The 18956-nt window shown below is 40.1% G+C and overlaps 1 protein-coding gene and 1 pseudogene across 1 annotated transcript in view; one reads left to right on the forward strand and one right to left on the reverse strand.

The window, feature by feature from the left end:
• The window catches only part of DAB1 (DAB adaptor protein 1), a 1111289-nt gene that overhangs the window by 569273 nt on the left and 523060 nt on the right, over positions 1-18956 (reverse strand). The window contains exon 4 of the mRNA XM_055307012.1: positions 18687-18760. The gene's annotated coding sequence lies outside the window, so the exon portion shown is untranslated. The remainder of the gene's footprint in view (positions 1-18686; positions 18761-18956) is intronic.
• Positions 1-18956, forward strand: part of LOC129496871 (pumilio homolog 3-like) — a 144186-nt pseudogene that overhangs the window by 66204 nt on the left and 59026 nt on the right.

The following is an 18956-nucleotide window of genomic DNA, read 5'->3' on the forward strand; positions in this document are numbered from 1 at the left end:
GGATAATATGAACTAGTTGGTAGGAGTGTCTGAGTTAAATAAAGAAACTCATGGAGAGAGCCCACTATCGGATCTGGTACCCAGTGGGTGACTGACCAATGATAGAAACTTCCACCACCACACAGTCTCAAAGCCTCCAAAATGCTGTCTAGGTAATCAAGATGGAAATCCACAGAGACCTTAAGGACCGGAAAAAAACCAAACTGATTTGGAAACATCCGACCTGCCAGAGGGAGGCCTTCTAGATCCACCATGGCAGAGAAAAATTGTCATAGCATTACTAATGTTGAGGTTTTCCTTTAAAAATTTACATTAAGCCTCCTTAGAGTTCAAATGAAATGCATTCCCATGATAATACTCAGAGCTTAATGCTCATAACATTTCAGAATAAAAAAAAATCAGTTCTGTGTTTACTTTGTGCTTATTAAACAGAAAAAAGATGAAAGGAGCAAATAGAAGAAAGACAACCAAGATTATTTCCAATTTCTTGGGATATCCCTTCCACCTGGATGCTTTGATAATGGCATAGCAGAGAGCAAAGTGTAGGGTTATATGAAGCTCAAAAACAAGAGGGAAAAAGTCACTCACTTCTGTCATCCAGATGTTTCATTTGTAAGGTAACAGCTAAAGGCTCAGGTATCAGAAGAAATGACTCCAGATTTAAATTGTCTTAATTTTTCACAGACCTGCAGAATCATAGAGTGCGAAGATCTCAAGAGAGTCATCTGGAAATTGTGTAAATTTCAAAACTCCTGGTTTGGTGTTTGTTTGTTTGTTTTGTTTTATTTTGTTTTTTTGAGAATGACAGAAGAGGGAATTTTATCACCAGCCACAAGAGCCCATTCTGCTGTTTAAATATGCTTGCCTCAGAAAAATGTCTCTTAGAGCCTAAGTGTTTCTGCTGGGAAAAAAAAATGCAGGTCATTTGTTTCACCCAAAGGGCAGATAATATGGAGTCTATTTATATAAAAGTGACTGTGTAACTTACTGAATGAGAGACCGTTAAGGCTACTCTGACTTTGGAGCCCAAAGAACTGGGTTCAAATGTCAGTGCTGGCATTTGTCAGCTGTATGACCTCAGCCTAACTACTTGACTTAGTCGAACACCATTTTCCCCATTTGTACAATGGAGCCCTGGCTTCCAAGCATGCTGGGTAGTCCATGTAAGGAGCAAGTAGTGAATATCAAATTGTGGTATGACAGTAGTACACTGTGCTATTTTTTAAGTACTGAAATATCCTTGTATTTGTTGGTGTGCTTTTTAAATTTTTAAAGAAATCTGAAATTTGAGTTATTAATATCTGGAGAGCAAGATCAATGGTTCAATTATTCAAATTCTGTGAAAAGACAAGTCTAGACAGCTCCAGGCCTGTGTGAATAGCAATAAGCAACTATATTGTGGTCTTGCAAGGCTCCTATTGAAAGAATAATTGTTATTGCACTTCAAAGAAAAGAATTTCTGAAAAGTAGAATATAAATGTGATGGTATGGAAATGAGTACAGGTACTTCAACATCAGATTTACCAAATATCTATAATGAAAATGCAGAAGGAAGACAAATCAACTGTTTTCTTTGGCAGGGATGGGACTGGGGTGGGACATGCAGCTCCTTATCCACACAAAACCTAGTCTTTGTTGGGGTGGGCAGGGGAGAAGGAGTTATTCAAACAAGAACTCCTCGTACATATCACATAAGAGTGATAATTATTTGAAGGTGAAATTCGGATTAAAATATTTAGGGTGAGGCCCTAAGTATCCCTTCATCATTCTTCTGACTAGTCAGAAAATCACCAGAAAGAACTTTTTCAGCAAGAAAAGTCTTGCACAAAAATATGTTTTCAACCCAGTGATGTCATTGACCCACTTTATTTTTTAACTAGCACATATTTAAAAATAACAAACAATATTTTTATTTTCAACTTCCATAACTGATTAGGTTTTCTTGATTTATATGCTTTTAGTTTATATTTTGAATATTTATCTTAATGAATTTTTATTTGCCAATAATTTATATTATAGTTGGAATGTTTATCTTTTGTAAATTTACATTTTCCCCAGTGTTTATAACATATTTATAGATTTTTGTATTTAAAGTACATTAAATAATTTAGTTTCTTTGAGATTTTTATTTTATAAATTTTGTGCACTTTCAAAACAAAATGTTGATAGTATATAAAATAAATACTGAAATACAGAATTATTATCCTGCTGCAGCATTGTAATCACTAAAATGGAGTTAGCCATGCTGAAATTAATATGACATTTGGCAGGAAGATGGACTGACTCAAAGGAAGGGATCAACAGCCCAAATCAGCAGAAGCAAAGGGGTCTGACTTTTCTCTCACTCAAGACTGGTACCTTCCCTGCCTAATGTTAGCAGGGTATAGGACTTTCAGGAGGATTGTATGCAAATAATGGCATCAGGAGAGCTGTCAGATTTATTGATCAAGGAAGTGGGACAGTGTGATGTCAGGTACAACCAATATTCCACTGTGGGTTTGTAACGGGACAACCTGCAAGGATAGGAGATTGTGGTCCGGAAGTATATGGGAAATAGGGAAGCAGGCATCTACTCTACCTAAATTGCAAACCTGCCTTAAGGATTAAATGTCAGATAATCTCTGAGGACTCCACATTACACACCAGATATTATTATAATAGTGTTGTGTATAATAGTGTTGCATAGCTGTGGAACTCAGGGCAAAGTACTTAACCTCTTGTGACTCCATTTTCTCATCTGTACAATGGTGTTAACAGCAGTGCACATTTAACTAACACAATGGTGAAGAGTATTATGTAATTAATACATGTAAAGGGTTTAGAACCATCCCTATGGTTCATGGTAGGAATTCAGGATGCTATATGCCTCTCAAGCAAAGTGATTATTAGTATTATCATCTTAAACCTAAGAACTCAGGCACATCTCAAGTAAGAGAGTGGTCAAATAAGAATTTTACAAATTACAGCATTTAACTTGTACTTCAAAAACAGAATTTTACAACCATGGTACAAAAATCAGTTGAAAATATTAATTTATAAAAATATAAAATGTAATACTATTCTATATAAATTACTAGCAGACAAGCTACTAAAAATAAGCTGTTATATTGAAAAAAAAACTGAAAATAAATCTTCTCTTAATGGTGTTTGTGCCTAACTTGGTGAGAGTTTAGCATGAGGGACTTTTAGTTTAACATGGGATTAAACTAAAAGAGGGGAGGCTTCCTGTACTCTAGGAGCCTGGAAGCAGTAGGAGGGGTGGTGGGCACTTAGCAGAGTGGAAGAAGTTAAGACCTGATTGGCTAGGGCGGGATGGGTAGGGAGCTTGAATGCCAACAACTCACCTAGTCCCCAGGGGAGTCAGCATCTGGAAAGAAGAGACAGAAGGGGATGGGGGCGAGGTTGAAACAGTGGAGAGGAAAACTGGATGAGGGGATGACAGAAAGGAAAATGAATTCTTAATTACAGTAAGAGGAAGCCAAGAGGTAATGCCTGAAATTGACAGCAATAGAAGTGTGCTATTTAGAAATATGGAGTTAAATAGCAGCAGAAGAAGCTAAAATGATGGGTCTCAGAGCCGTGGGTGTATAGAACATAGGGGATTGCTATTTTTCAACAGGAGATGTAGAACTCTTTGTTTTAAATATAATACATTAATGACTCTTTAAAAATTCAAGAAAATAGAATATATTTGATTAAACATAGTCATTATTATGGTCCGCTAGATAAGAGTCAAGACATGATCAAAATAGGAAAGGTTAGTCATAAGCTTTTCCTAAAGCAGACAACAATGACTCCGTAAAAGTGCCCTATCTGTATGTTTTACAATTAAAAATACCTTTCTGGAAACCAGGCTTAAAACTGTACCATGCATGTGAGAACCTGAGTCCCCTAGTCGAACTCTTTGTCTCTTCGGTTGTAGAGTGGCTGTAGCCAAGGAACAAGATATAAAGCAGCTGTGTCCTTGTGAGGAGAGGGCCAGCCTAGGGGTGGGGTGGAGAAGTGACATTTTCCTAATGCAATGCCTTTCAAACTTGAGCCTGCATCAGAATCATCTGGAGGGCCTGTGAAAACAAGTGGGGTGCTGGGCACCATCCCCAGAGTTTCTGAGTTAGTGGGTCTGGGACAGAGCCTGAGAATTTGCATTTCTAACAAGTTCCCAGGTGATGCTGATACCAGGGGTCCTGGGACCACACCTGGAGAACCACTGGGCCAATACCAGAGAGCAAATGCACAGCAAGCGTAGGCTACATAGGACGACGGGCTGACAGAAGAAGCCTGATCTTGGGAAGGGGTTTGAATAGGCTTTGTGCTATGAGGGGAGGGACAGAGTGCGGAATCTAGGTGCCCTATATATTTCTAAGGCTGGTATTGTGATTTCCTTTAATAATCTTTCTAGTGCAGCCCAAAATTCCACTTGAAAGAAATGTCTGAGTCTCACAATTCTAATAATATGTGCCCAGAATAGAGCTTACCAATGAAAGTCTGAAAAATAGATTCAATTATCCTTCTCCACTATTGACCTAAGCTGTGTCATTAGAGGCAGCGAGAGAGGTTGTGTGAATCACACATACATTTTACCAAGTATCTAAGAAGAAAGAAAATAGGTACAGAGTAGTAGCAGACCTCATCTAGAAGAGACTAATTGAAATGATACATTTTTAAAAAAGATTTATTTATTTGAGAGAGAGAGCAGGAGAGTAGGGGGAGGGGCAGAAAGAGAGAGAGAGGGAGAGAGAGAAATCCAAGCAGACTCCTTGAGCGTGGAACCTGAGGCAGGGCTCAATCCCACGACTCTGACATCATGACCTGAGCCAAAATCAAGAGTCAGACGCTTTACAGATTGAGCCATCCTGATGCCCCGAGATGATCCTTTCTTTTAAAAATGATTAGGCCACATAAAATTTGTCAATATTTTTAGTCAACATATTAATATGCTTTATATGTGAAAGCTTTTTGTTTCACAAGGGTCTACTGCAATCACAATTATAAATATAAACATAAGGTGTGTCATGGTTAGGGCATCCTGTATCTGGGGCTAATTTAGGTGGTTTGTGCTAAAGGCACAGAAAGGGAAAATAAGTAGTGCTCAGCCCAGCACCAGCACTTTGAGGGAGATGACTAGCTGTGGACAGACTTCTAGGTCAGTGGGGTGTGACCCTGGACAAGTGAACAAGAGCTTTAGTTATCTCATCTGGAAAGTGAAGATAATAGTGGTCCATACAGCAGTGTACGAGTTAGCATTGCATCTGGCACATGTGTTGTGCTAAAAGGATATGAACCATAATAAGATAAAAACAAGCTCTTTGAAGTCAGATTAGGGTTCATATCTTGGCTGTCACTTAGTAGTGGTTCCCTTGGGCAAGTTACTGAAACTTTCTAAGGCGTAATTGTGTTAAAATAGGGATAATAATATATAATCTTATAGGATTAGTCCAAGGATGAAATGAAAGCAAGTATGATAGTATGCATATCCCTTGGCAATTTTTAGCACTTGGCAAATGAAATTATCACTACATATATGAAATCTAACAGTTATGAATATTAGTTTTCCTCATCTGTGGAAATGGAACAAATATCTCCCCCATCCACCTCCAGGTTTTGTTTGAGGCTGAAATAAGATAATGAATATGAACAAAATTTCTATTCATTCATTCACTCATTCAACAAGTGTTTATTGTGCATCTTTTATGTGCCATATTATTCTAAGTCCCAATAATCAGTAATACACTTGTAAACAAACAAGGATAAAATTCCTGCCCTCATGGAGTTTATGTTTCTGCCACTAGAGTGGAGGAGGGACAGGTGAATACACGAACAAATATATGAAGCTCAGGTAATGGAAAAGCGTTGGGGGAAAGTAAGGCAAAGTGAAGAAGATGGGGCTGTGGTGGAGCAGTTGTGCTATTTTGTAAAAGATGGTCAAGGAAAAAATAGCCAATCAGTGGCACTTGAACAGATAGAATGGACAGAATGGGGAAGTCAGGCAGATGTCTAGAGGACAGTCCAGATGCAGTGATAGTCAGTCTACTACCCCTGGGAGAGGAGCATGTTGAGAACATTCAAGAGGTTAAAAGGAGCCCAGTTTGGCTGGAGCAGCTGAGGGAGATGGGGTGTGTATGCCTTGGATCACATGGGAATTTAAAGGCCATGTGTTATGGATTCAACTGTGTCCCCTCAAATTCATACACTAAAGCCCCAATGCTCGGGGGATCCCCGGGTGGCTTAGTGGTTTAACGCCTGCCTTCGGCCTAGGGCTTGATCCTTGAGTCCCGGGATTGAGTCCCACATCGGGCTCTCTGCATAGAGCCTGCTTCTCCCTCTGCCTGTGTCTCTGCCCCCCCCCCCCCCGTCTCTCTCTGTCTCTCATGAATGAATAAATGAAATCTTAAAAAAAAAATAAAGCCCCAATGCTCAATGTTATATTAGGAGATAGGGCTTTTCTGGAGGTAATTAAGGCTAGATGAGGTCATATGGGTTGGGTCCTAATCGAATAGGACTGTTATTTTTATAAGAAGAGCTATCTGTGTATGTACAGAGAGGAAGTGCCATGTGAGGACATAGAGAGAAGGCAGCCATCTGCAAGCTAGGAAGAGGGATCTCACCAGAAACCAAATTAGCTGGCACCTTGGTCTTGGATCTTCTAACCTCCAGAACTGTGAGAAAATAAGTATCTGTTGTTTAAGCCACCTGGTCTGAGATATCTTGTGATGGCAGTCCCAGGAAATGAAAAAACATGCAAAGACTTTGAGAACGGCAGTCTTTAGAAGGCTTTAATTAAGGATGGAACGTTTGAAAGGACACGTTTGCTTGGGTGTGTTAAATATGAGGGAAAGGTTGAAAGTTAAGAAATGAGGTAGGAAGTTATTACAATAATCCAGTTGAGCACCTGGAAGACCAGAATTGTCATGCACTAAGATGAAGAAGGCTACAGAAGGAGTAGCTGTGGTAAATAGCCAGAGTTTGATCCTTTATTCATGAAGTTGGAGTTGCCTAGCCAACATCCAGTGGAAATGTTTGGGGGTGCAATGAGTCCTAAGTTCAAGAAGAGTGAGAGGGTTGGAGGCAGAAATGTGGAAAATACTAGCATATGGATGGCATTTGAAGCCATTAGATAGCATGATAAAATATCTAAATAATAAAATGTTAAATATTTATAAGGATGTGCATAAGCGAGTTGGGGTTTGGTATCTTTCTGTATTTAGCGACTTTATAGCAATCCCACTCATAGTCTTTCTCCTCTGTACTTTACTAGTAACATATCATGGCACTATAAAATGGGATAAGAGGAGATATCTACGCCCTGTCAGTCCCCTGCAAATTGAGTATTTTTCTCTTTCCATAAATTACAGAGATGTCCCAGTTGCCAAATCTATTGATAGGTTTGCTTATCAGCTATTCCACACTTAACTATGTGTTGAGTACTGTGCTAGTAACTGGGGAAACAATGAAAAAGATTCACCAGCTTCAGTGAGTCACACATTTTCAACACAGTGTGATAAGGGTGATAACAGAGAGATACACAGGGACTCTTGGAATCCCTGGGGAGAGGGGCCTAAATCATTTCACTGGAGTCAGCAAAGGCTTCCTAGAGGAGGTACCATCTGGTATGAGTTTGAGGCAAGAGGTTGGTATTTGCAGGGGTGAGTGAGGCTACAGATCCAGCCTGAGCACTAGCACAGAGAGGAAATGGCAGGTCGGTGTATTGGTTAGGACAACATGCAGGTCAGGGGGTTGGGAATAACAGGAGATGCGGGGCGGGGGGGAATCAACATAGGACACAAGGGGTTAACTTCCACCTTGCAGGGAGGAGAGTGTGAATGGTTTTAACAGGGGAAGTGTTTACAAATTAATAATAGGTGTCAGAGTCATTTCAGGAAATAACTTCAAAGAGGGGGAAATTTTTGCATGTGACGGAATCTTCATGTATTACCATCAAAAGTGAAATATTCCAAGGAAATCAACCTTCAGCAACACGGAAATGACCAGATGAATTATGGTGAATCTCCTCAATAATAGTCCATTTACTCAATGGAGTATTACTCAGTCATTTAAAGTGATGGAAAAGAACAGTATCTTGCACCATAAGAAATGCTTATGATATTAGTGAAGCAAACAGTCATATAAGATACCATCTACATAAAGATCAGAAGAAACACACCCAAATGATGGATCATGGCTACTTTTTGTTTGTTTGTTTTTCTTATTTCTAAACATCATGTAATATGTTTAGATTAGTTTTAAAATTAAAATTAATGAATATATAAACAATCAGAAAGTTGCTTACAAAAGCATATTTTTGTTACTTTACATTAATAAAAACAATATTAACTTTTATTAGAGTTAAATGAGGAAATAAAGCTCAATGTTCATATAATTTTCTTTTTTATGCATTATAGGTTTTCAGTGGTCTTAGGTGAGGAATGTCAGAGACATGGCTGGGACCTGCTGAGAAAGCACGTCCTCTGAGAGGGCGAACCAGCCACTACTCTTCGGACTCTGACACACAAGCCATTTCTTGATGCTCTCAGTTTGGGTCTGGGACAAATACTGTTCTCATTACCACTCAGCTTAGTTTTGACCTCCTCTCGATAATCTGCTATGGTAGAGAGGGGGTGCAACCATTCAGGACTATCTCCCATTTTCTAATCCACAGGGACTGAAGATAAAGATCAACCTAATCACAGAGGAAGACACCAAAGCAAGTAGGGAATGGGCCTTTGGAAGGGGTCTGAAGACTAGGTAGAAGTCTAAAGGCATTCCAGGTAGAAGAAAATAAGTGTGTGTGTGTGTGTGTGTGTGTGTGTGTGTGTGTGAGGGGGGGGAGAGGGAGAGAGGGAGAGAGGGAGGTGAAAGGTGGGAATGGCAGAGAGAGAAGATTCTATATGAATTTGGGAAGTTAGGACAGGGCCAGATTATGAAGACCTTTAAAGTCTTTATTAAGGTACTTTTGCAATTCCACTAGGCAAAGGTGAGCCACTGACAAGTTTTCAGCAGAGGAGTGTCCCTTTATATCTGTAGTTAGCAGGATACTCAGAGGGTGATGCAAAGGAGTGTTTGGAAGTAGTGAGACTAAAGGCTGAACACTTATGACACTCATAAGACAATGTGACCTTGGACAAAGGCAATAGCAGCTGGGAGTCATGCTTTCCTTGAACGAATACCTTCTGAGCATCTGCCATGAGCACTGAGGATGTACTGCCAAAGGGGAGACAGACAGGTCCCCACCCTCAGGGAGCTTATAGTACAATGCACTCGAGAGGGAAGGTAATGTTTTAGTATGTTTCAGGGACAGAATCAGCAGATACTTTCAGCATTCCCTTCAGTGCTAAAAGGATGAACTCTACAAAGTCCAGCAGAAATCACACCAGATAGGCCATCTTTCTAAAACCTATAACATCCATTCTCCTAATTGCAGCTAAAAGAAAGTCCCCATAAATACACTGGAAAAGACAGGCATGATGGGCGTGGGCTTTATCCCTGGCATGTGAAGTCTGATGTTCTTGGTTTGATTAGTTTCATCAGGGGCCATAGTAGAGCCTGCAGAAGCATGAGAAGGGGTGGAGTAGAGGCTTGTGGGCAGAAAGAGAAGAATGGAGAAGCAAGTCACATGAGTTTTAGGCTCAGCTCTGCATAGCATTTGCTGTGTGATTTAACACAAATCACTACTTCACTTGGAGACTCATGTTTCTCATCTGCCAAAAAGGAAACTGAAGTAGATAATCTCTGAGATCTCTTCTAGACCTAGAATGTCCTGATACCATTTTTCCCTTGAAATTTCTAAATGAACCAGTATTTTCAAGGGATGTGATGCACTCTTATTCATGCTTTTTATTTAAATGTATTTTGCCAATTTATATTTCTATAACCATTTAAATTTTACTAAATATTTTTTAAAATAAATTAATTTTTATTGGTGTTCAATTTACCAACACACAGAATAACACCCAGTGCTCATCCCGTCAAGTGTCCCCCTCTGTGCCCGTCACCCATTCACCCCCACCCCCCGCCCTCCTCCCCTTCCACCACCCCTAGTTCATTTCCCAGAGTTAGAAGTCTTTATGTTCTGTCTCCCTTTCTGATATCTCCCACACATTTCTTCTCCCTTCCCTTATATTCCCCTTCACTATTATTCATATTCCCCAAATGAATGAGAACATACACTGTTTGTCCTTCATATTACCACTTGCTCATCATAGCCACCCCTGGCTCCAATTTTTACAGGTGAGGGGATTGCAGCTACATGAGCAAGAGAAGAGGGAGACACAAGAAACCAAGTCCATACAGATAAAGTGAATGTTAAGTCAGGCTTTTAGTTCCAAGGTGGTTCTTTTATCCACTTCAAAAAGCTCAATGCATTAACCCGAGAGCCTATTCCCCTGTTCTAATCAATCCATGTTTAGGATTTAACAACTCAAACAGGATATTAGGTAAGTCAAATAGGTTCAGCACCAAGAACTCACTAAAAGAGAAGAATGACTACATTTTATTGAACCTAATTTATAAGCCATCTGTAAGCATTACCTTCAATGGGACACCCAGAACTAGTGTCCCCAGCTAAAAGACACTGATAAATAAAGACACCAGCATTTCAGTAACATTAAAGCTGTGTGTTAAACACAGAAAGGTGAAGAATCTAGGGGCACAGAAGCTCTGGATGGTCTTTTTATTTCCCCTGGTACTGTTCACAGGAAGATACACGCTTGGCTTCAACAAAATTGGCTGTCAAATAAAATTCCTATAGAAATTTCCTTTGAAAGAATCATATGGCAGCAAATTTAGACACTCTTATAATATTTGGTGCCTGTATAGGTTAATCCTGGTTACTTGCATTCAAACGCACTCCTGGAATTAGTGAGCTTCACAAAGCTCTGAATGTGATCTTAATTTTCTCTCATTCCTAGAAAGGAAAATAATTTCTTCTAAGGTTGCTAGAGGGGTAAAACTCGCAAAGTGAGGCCTGAGGGTAGAGGTGGAATAAGTGGGGTGAGGTTAGTTCACTGCAGAGGAGCCAGCCAGCAGAGTTTGCTGCTTTTCCTAAGACTTGGTCTCATTCCCCTTCCTGACATTCTGACATTCTTACACTTTGGCTATGGTTTGGCTTCTCCATGGATGTATCCCAAAGTTTAGTGGTGTAACTCTCTCCCCAGTTCCCTCTCTGGGTGGTTCAGCCCATCCTGGATGATCTCTTAATTATACATGTATCAGGCACATTTGTCTACCATCTGTTCAGAACAGATCTTGTAATAGTCTATTTGCACCCAAATTTTTATTATTTTATCATCCTTCCTTTAAGTCTTAGCTCAGCAATTTACCGGCTGTAGGACTTTGAGTAAATTGCTTTGCCTCTCTGATCCTCATTATACTTATCTATAAATGGTGGTAACAATAGCTTACTTATATGTGTGGGGGTGGGGTTTATCATCATTAGCATATTGGGGTTCTCAGTGATTCTTTTTTAATTCTTAAAGTTAGATGCCAGAAGTAAAGATTTGGAAGAAAACCCCTCAAGAATCTATAAAACCATGGACCTGGCACCGTAGAACATAAAGAGTAAGAGAAGAATGCAAACAGACAACACCATGTTAAGTGATTTAGTAAAACATTTCCCTGTTCCCCAAAGGATACAGACATTCTACACAGGATTGTTGCTGGCCTTCTTCACCCACGGGAAACTGATTCTCTAACCCATAGGTGTCTACTCTGATGTAGCTTATACCAAGAAGTGGGGGGCCTGAGTTGACCAGATGCCCTGGTGGACCTCATTATGTTTTCTTGTGTCACTCTGCAATAATAAGATCCCCTTCCACAGACCTCCCTCTATTCTAGTCCTTTGCTTAGCCTTCTTAGTCTGTGCTTATTATTATATCCACTCCCTCCCTCAAGCCCCGATCTTCTCTTATCACCCTCAGTGTCTTCTGGTTCAAATTCATTTTCTCCCCAACACTAAAAATAAGAATTCTCATGTTACAACTCCATCCGTTGCCTGGAGATAACATTCAGCTCTTCACACGCAGGCAGACCTCCTCCAGCTGTGCCAATTTAATCCTGTTCTGTTGCTTCGTTCATTTTGAATAGGATACCTCTGGCAGGTGAGGTGTTATGAACATCAACATGTTAAATCTTCAGTAAAGTAATTCTCCTGGGCATCTTTCCCCCATTTCATTTTGTCCAGGATACTGTCATAATGTCTACTGACATTTCTAGACTTTCCCCTTGAGTTCCTTGGCAATTCATTAATACATGCACCCACCAACAAACATTTTCTTGAGGACCCACCATGTGCCAGTCATTGCAATACAGTACTCATTTGATGCTCGTGAGAAGCCAGGATGTAGGTGTGTGTGTGGTGAGTGTGTGTGTGTGTGTGTGTGTGCGCATGCATGCAGTGCACACATGCAGTGAGGGGAGGGTAAGCCAACTACTTCTTCAACTTTGGCGGTTGTTCAATGATAAATGTGTGTAGGGGAGCAGAGTGAGGGTTGGCCACAAATGTGGCTTTGAGCTGTCACACACATCCTCCACATCTTTATCTGGCAGCCATATACCTGCCAATTACAGAGACTTTTCTAACCAGGTTTGTGAACTCATAATTATTTGCCTATGCCGCACTTAAGAATAGGATGTTCCCAGAGTCATCCATCCTACTCAGATGGAAGGCCACCTCCACCAGAGAGGACAGAGAGACTCTTTCTTTGAATGGAAATCAAAGAAACATAACAATTTCATTTGTATATTTTTTATTTCAAGGGATGAAATCCCTTTTAAAACTCCATTCATTATAACTTTGAATTCCTTTTTTTTGCAGTCATCTCAATAATAGGCTCTTCTATCATGTTCTACATTTTGCATCTGGTTTTTATTAGTTTTAAACTCTGGTTCAAATAAGAGAATTTTTAGTCATTCTTTCATATTTAAGTGTTTTGCCCTTTTGGGTCAGCTCTGTAATACTATAAGTGATTTTGATATATATGTTAATCTTATAAGGAACCACCGTTCATTCAATTTCTTCAACCTAAATCTTTGAGAAACAATTTAGGTAAAAAGTTACTATGGTAGACCCTGAAGAGTATAAGAATTTAGGTTATAGCTGTTTCAAAGTATTTATTTTCTTTTTTTTCAAAGTATTTATTTTCATTAAAAAATAAGAGTGCCCTGATTTGCTACTCTCTTGTGAATTCTAAGGTTCAACATCTGATCATAATTGGCATTTCCCTAACCTAGGTGTGAGCTAATCTGAGACTGGGGAGACAGATATCAAGAACACAGGGCCTTAAACATCCAGAGCTGCTCAGGGATCACTGGACTCACACGGGGCCTGAGAATAAGAAGGTCAGCTATTAGTAGACCTATGTTAAAGCTGGAGCAACTGAAATCCTCAGAAGCTACTAGCAAGCAGATCCAGTCAGCCCTCTGTGGCGGCAGAAGACAGGCACAGGTCTTCAAATTCTAAATTCTGTGCTTCCCTCCACTCTTACTATATCACACTGTACCTTGTAAACATTCAGAATCAAGGTATTGTCTTCACAAGGCATGAGGAGGATGAAGAGGAGAGGGGCCTGGGGAAATGGAATGGCTAGGAGAGCCTCTCTAGTATGTTCATATTTATAGGGTTAATTTATGAAGAGTCTGATTCTGAAGCTTCAAAAGGTGAGAAACCAGAGGAAAAAAACTCCAGGGGGTAAGGTCACAACAGTAAGTTTATGCAAGCATTTTGGGTTGAGAGGGGCAGAAGTCCTAGGGAGAAAGTGAGATATACCCTGGGCTGAAAAACAACATTTCTGGAATATGGATTTATTTTTTTAATTTTTTTATGATAGTCAGAGAGAGAGAGAGAGAGAGAGAGAGAGGCAGAGACACAGGCAGAGGGAGAAGCAGGCTCCATGCACCGGGAGCCTGACGTGGGATTCGATCCCAGGTCTCCAGGATCGCGCCCTGGGCCAAAGGCAGGCGCTAAACCGCTGCGCCACCCAGGGATCCCTGGAATATGGATTTAATTTCTCTTTTGCTATATCACAGAAAGAGGAATGGTGGCTGGGAGGTAGAAGAGAAATGGGCCGCCTTATGGAGTGCAGAGTTCCCCGTTATAAAAAGCTTATGAGCAACTGAATCAGGTGGGGATCAACCACAGAAGCAGAAACAAGCACTGGTAGATATACACACATACACAAACCCATATATAATCCTCCAGTGCTTTGTTCTATTCCTCTGCTCAATAAATTCTATATATAAAGGATATATACTATTTATAATACTACATATATGCAAAATAAACATATATGTGGTATTTATTATTTTTTTGTGGTATTTATTTAATAGAGCAATTTGACCTTAAGCAATTGTGGAAACTGGTTAAACAGTCTGTATGTCCGTTAATCATGTCTGCTGCTGGAGTTTGAAGCCCACTGGGCGGGCGATTAGGAAGGAAAGATGGATATAAATAATGGGGAGAATCAGGAGCAGCCTGGAACCCATAAGCATGCACCGAAAGAAATTTCATGGAAACTAACTGCGACCTTGGCTTTCACTGCTTCCCAGCTTGCCCATGTGGATGACCTGCTGTAGCAGGTGCCTTTTCTCAAGTAGCTAAACACACGTATCTGGATGAAGAGTTGGAGAAGCTGGAGGAGCATCCAGGAAAAGGGAAAGTAGTCACGGGCCCAGATGCTGCTTCTTGCCAATCAGGTGAGTCAGCAGATCGGCAACAACATGTGAGCTGTAGAGTGGCTGCAGCTTCCCTTCTATCCTCCAATCTCCCAAGTCTCTCCCCATGTTCCACTCTCACTGGAAACATAAAGGAAATTGAATTCTGAGTAGGGTAATTCAATCCAGCTACACTGGCATACTCTCTGGAAGAAATATTGTATCTGGGGCAGGGTTGACTTAGATGCTCTCCAGATGCCCAGCCAAAATTCAGGGAGCTCAACATGCCTTCTGACTGTTTGGCACCCAAGTGACTGTCTGGCCAGGGAAAACTTCTGTGAATCCACACATTTAGCTTCTTTTAATGCCTTCATCACCAGGAATTTCCATTTTCTAAGCCCATTCAAAGAGTAGGAGAGTGTCTTTCTAGCATCTCCCTCTCTTATTGCCAAAGATCAACACATCTGCCTATTACATTTCAAGGATTTATAATAGCATATATTATAAGCAACAGCAGCTAACATTCAATGACAATATATAAGGTGCTAGACTCTTTTATATACACTCTTTAATTAAATTCGTACAACTATCCCATATGAAAAGTATTATTGATACCTTAATTTTACTAATGTGAAAATTCAACTTTAAAGAAATTGATTTTCTCAATGTTAGACAACTATTATATGTTGAAGTAGAGATTCCAATCAAAGACATTCAGCTTTGGAAAGCAACACTGCCACCATTAAAAATACCAGATACAGAAAGCTGCCATGTGGCGAAGAACAAGTTTTTACAGTTGAACCCTCTGGTATCAAGAATCTCCTACATCCAACTAAGTTGAAGAATGTGTAATTTTATCCTTTGAAGAGGAACAGTAGAAGTGTAAACAGAATCTGAGAAAACAAAACTAATAAGGAGGCAAATAGGAGGCACCAAAGAGATAAATTCAAAAAGGAAAAAAAAAAGGGAAGGAAGACTAGTGTGAAAAAATTTTCCTATCTTATTACTATCTCACTATGATGACATAATAACTAAATGAACTCAAATGGACACATTTGGTTAACATAGTAAGTGAAGAGTCAACAGCTCAGTTATGTCAATTGGTAGCCTTCAAGCAATTTCAAAGGGTACATGGCATTAAAGCTCCAAAAAACACCAAGGGATGGGGACAGTGGTTTTAGCAATTATTTAGAATTGGGTCCCTGGGAATACCTTCTGCGCATGCTCAGGATGGGTCACTACAGGGCTGGCTAATGAGAATAGGTAGGCAATCCTTCAAGACTATTTCCAGGAGACAATGATAGCACAGAAACCTTGGAAAATCACTGAGTGCACACTGGGATATAAAACCCTGGCTGCCATGGAAATGGAACAGGCCAAGTGTAGCTTCTAAACCAGCATCTGCAATGTGCAGCTGAGCAGCTCTGGTTCCATGTAGCTTGGAGCAGCTGCTCTGTGCAATGCCCAGCCTCAAATTCTTGCTCACCCAGCACAGTACTGCTCATCCTCTGATGCACCCTTCCTCTCAGCACCATCCCCAGCATTGCTCTTCTGGGCTTATTTCTGTCTGGTCTATATGATCGTTGTTTACCTCTCTGAGTTCCTTGAGCAGAAGGACTGTAGCCTGCATTTTCTCATGTTTCTATTAATGACATTTCAAGTATCTCAAGAATGTTCTAGAGCTTAGTCACTGCACTATTCTCTCTTCACAGTACAAAACCTCCTGACTCTGTGGAAGCCCAGAATTCCTTCCTTTCCAAAGCCTCTCAGAGTTCTCTATTCTCTGTCTTTACTGACCCTGCCCTGGTTTATCTTCTCATCACCTCTTTCTAGGAATACAGGAATAATCTTCAAATATCTCTTCTACTACCTTCAAGGCATGAAATTTGTTTCTGCTTCAAAGGGACAGGATGTTCTTAAATTGAAGACATGGTACTGAGGACTGCTCCCAGAGATGAATATCTGGGGTTCCATCTCCTTCCAAAGCTAAGCTTCACTTTTTTTTTTTAACATCACGTGAACAGTTTTTTCCCAAAGCAGTGCTTCCTTCTTTGGCCTGTTGATTTACCTTTCCTATATGAACAAGCCAGAAGAATACTGCTGAGCCCTTCAACTTTGACCCACATGGGAACACAGATCACTGGAGCAGCCCCCATGTTTAAAAAGCAAGACTTTTAAAACAACAAAACATACCAGTTGGTGAGACGGCTACCATGCACTTATATATTTCCACCCTTCAAAGCTCTTTTGGATACACTGTCCTTAACAATCACAGAAGATGGATATTATTGTTCCCATTTTATAAATAATACAAGAGAGTCTTGGAGCATTATGATGGCTTGTGTGGTATCTCACAGCTGGTTAGTAACAGAGTTCAAGAATAAAACCTTAAATTCCCAGTCTAGGTAAGGCACACATGTGAGAAAGCTTTTTACTCCATTATTCTGGGTGTTTACTGATTTTAAACTTTTAAGTCATCACATATCTATATATTTTAAACCTTTGTCTATAGGCAGAATGCATTAGAGAGATTTATTAGACAGGCAATCTGGAAAAGATGACTGTTTTCAGAAGCTACTGCTCCCCAGTCCTCCTTAGGTGGAAAACCTTAATTTGTCTTTCCAAATGCACTCCACCTCAGAGAATAGCTTTGTGGATGCAAAAGCAATAATAAAAGACCAAACTCAGTCCAGCTGCAAATGATCAGGCTCTTCTCTCCATTGTGGTAAATTATAGGCTTCTCTCAGGTCCACAGCTGCTTATATGTCTGGTGAGCTGGTCTGAATAACCTGGCCAGCTATAGGGGAGAGTGTTAGCCCCAGCCCAACCCCCCATTTCTCATTTAACTCTACTCATTAGAGGAGGCTGGGGTGCAAGCCAGGTTAACATGTCAATAAGTCACCAAGGAAATGCAAAAATTGACAGCTGAGGAATCCCAGCTCCCAGCCTTCTCCACTACACAAACCCTCACAAAACAGGTTTCTCAGTCTCCTTGCCAGGTCACTTAAATGAGTAGTGACATTTGAGTCCCTGAGAGTAATTAATTTCCTCTGTCTCCAATAGCACCTCATATTTTTAATGAATTTTTACAAGTCTCAGATCCTCCAGCCTCCAGCTCCCTTCCCAGTCCCGTTGTTCCCCAAGGTCCCATAACGAATAGCTCCCACTCCTATTTGCCTTGCAAACTCATATAGACTGGAAATGATAAATACACTATCTGGGCTTTTTAACGGACCATTGTTTAATTTTCTATGCTTGTCTGGTTGGGGAAGAGATGAATATTACCTTGTGGAGAATAAGATTTCTGTTCCATTTAAGGGGGGGTTAGGGGTAATCTATGGCAGGAAAGCAACACTCTGTTCATCCTAATAGGCAGTGCTAATTAAAAGTGTTCAGAAGGGACATCCATCTACCAGTCTGTGATTCATTCAGCATTATCCCTTGTAAACAAGAAATAGATACTGCAATGAATGCTTCTAATTTGTCAAAAGAATAGGCATTTTCAATTGTGCCTTCTTCGCATCCTGTATGAAGTACAGATCTCAGTGTCGCCATCATTTAAAAGTTTAGGACCTCAAAATAATAGTACTTGCTCTTAAGCTTGTAAATCTCCAAGTCTGTTTTCTATATAGAAACATTTATCTTACATATGGTTTGACTTTAGTTTCAACAAATGAGAATTGTTCTTTCTGTTGGTAATATATTTAAAGCGGAAGGCATTTGAGGAGAGCTAATATAGTTGTGTTTAAAATCAAACCAATTTGAGACCACATACTAGGAGAGGCTAAAATCCAGTCAGGAAAACTTAAAACTCCTAATGATGCTTAAAGAAAAGGAGAAAGGGAATTTCTCACCACAGAGTAGACAGAAAAGCTGCCCCAAGCAGCTACTCCCGAAGGCTCCATGAACCCTCTAAGGTGTTTTAAGAAGGAACACAAAACATAAAAGCCATCACTTGAAGGACTCAGAGACATCTGTGAGTCATTTTTGAAGAGAGGAAGATTTTCCTAATACCAGCAAGTCAACCAGCCTCAGATATTTACCTTTGTGTTGTGCAAAAGAGTCGCTTAATCATGAAGACTTAGAGCCAGGGTTCACCACCATGTCTTGCTGGATGCTGAAAACAAATAAAATAAGATGTTTAAAAAAGTAAACATTTATTGGTCTTGTTTTTATTCCCTCTCTTTCGCTAAAGAAACATTCACTAATTTCCTACCATATATCAGGCACTGGAAATACAGTAGTGTATAAAACAAAACCACCACCACCACCAAAAAAAATCAACAAAGACAGTCCATTTTAAGTACTCCGCT

This window comes from Nyctereutes procyonoides, unplaced genomic scaffold (assembly GCF_905146905.1).
Source record: "Nyctereutes procyonoides isolate TBG_1078 unplaced genomic scaffold, NYPRO_anot_genome, whole genome shotgun sequence".
Classification (NCBI taxonomy): Eukaryota; Metazoa; Chordata; class Mammalia; order Carnivora; family Canidae; genus Nyctereutes; species Nyctereutes procyonoides.